This window comes from Thermobia domestica, chromosome 1 (genome assembly GCF_964235325.1).
Source record: "Thermobia domestica chromosome 1, izTheDome1.hap1.1, whole genome shotgun sequence".
NCBI lineage: Eukaryota > Metazoa > Arthropoda > Insecta > Zygentoma > Lepismatidae > Thermobia > Thermobia domestica.
In genome coordinates, this window is record NC_137454.1 from 360,432,606 (window position 1) to 360,433,702 (window position 1,097).

A 1,097-nucleotide genomic window follows, 5' to 3' on the forward strand; every position below is an offset into this window, starting at 1 on the left:
AAATTACGTCCCACATGAAACCATAAATAATATTTATGAAATATAAATGAAATTAATATAAGGATCAACTAACTCGCTTGACCGTAATAGTTCAGTCTTTGGTCAGATGAAAAGAATTTCCAAACATTCCTGTATCTCTCTATTTCTGACAATGAATCAAGTGTTTCTGTGGTATCATCCTCGACTAGAAAGTGTACGTAATTTACATAACCATGACTTACATAATGACTCTACATCGTCAAATAGTTTAGGTCAATACTTCGACAATTTACATCAGGATACACTATCAGTCGAAATGACGTCCAAGATCATTTTATGTGAGTGATCATTTTCGTTCGGGAGAGATTTGAACCGACCATTCAGATTAAGCTGGTGAAAAATGGAAACTTTTCACTACTGAAACCGGTGAGAAACTCGTAAAAATGTTCATTTCCTGTGGGTGTTTTTCGTGAAATTGAGGATATATCAAAATGTTGACTTAACAGACTGGTATCTACAATTCTCATATATTGATGATGAGTCTCTTCGTTTCGTTTACCATTGATATCGGAGTCATGAAAATCGAGAAGAAAATATTCGATAATTTGCATCTTTTGTACGTTTTGTCTTATTATGTGTTAAACAAACAGACACGTTTTTTTGAGAATTTCTTCGTATTTTTGTTATCTTTCTAAACGACAAACAACATGTCTCACCTAGTTACGGCATAAAAGAAAATAATATTGGAAACAATTTCTTCCAGCTCAGCGTAAATTTTGTGGGATTTGAATTTTTCCTGAGCACTTTTTAAATATTAAAAGGGACAGATAAGTATTTAAGGGATGAATTAATCAAGAAATAATATTTGAAATTTAGGAAACATTTCTGTAAAAGTTAAATTTTCGTCTGCCTGGATATGATTAGATAAGTAATTTCCGCCATTCAAGAATATGCAGACTAACTACAGTTTCTAATGTCGTTTAGGATATTTCCTTAAACAAAATATCCCTGGCTAATGTCAATGAACACCAATACAAGTCCCTAATAGTAACGAAAATCTTTCATTTTCATTAATAATAAAATGGTCAACTAGTATCTTATCTCTCTTCCAGGACAAT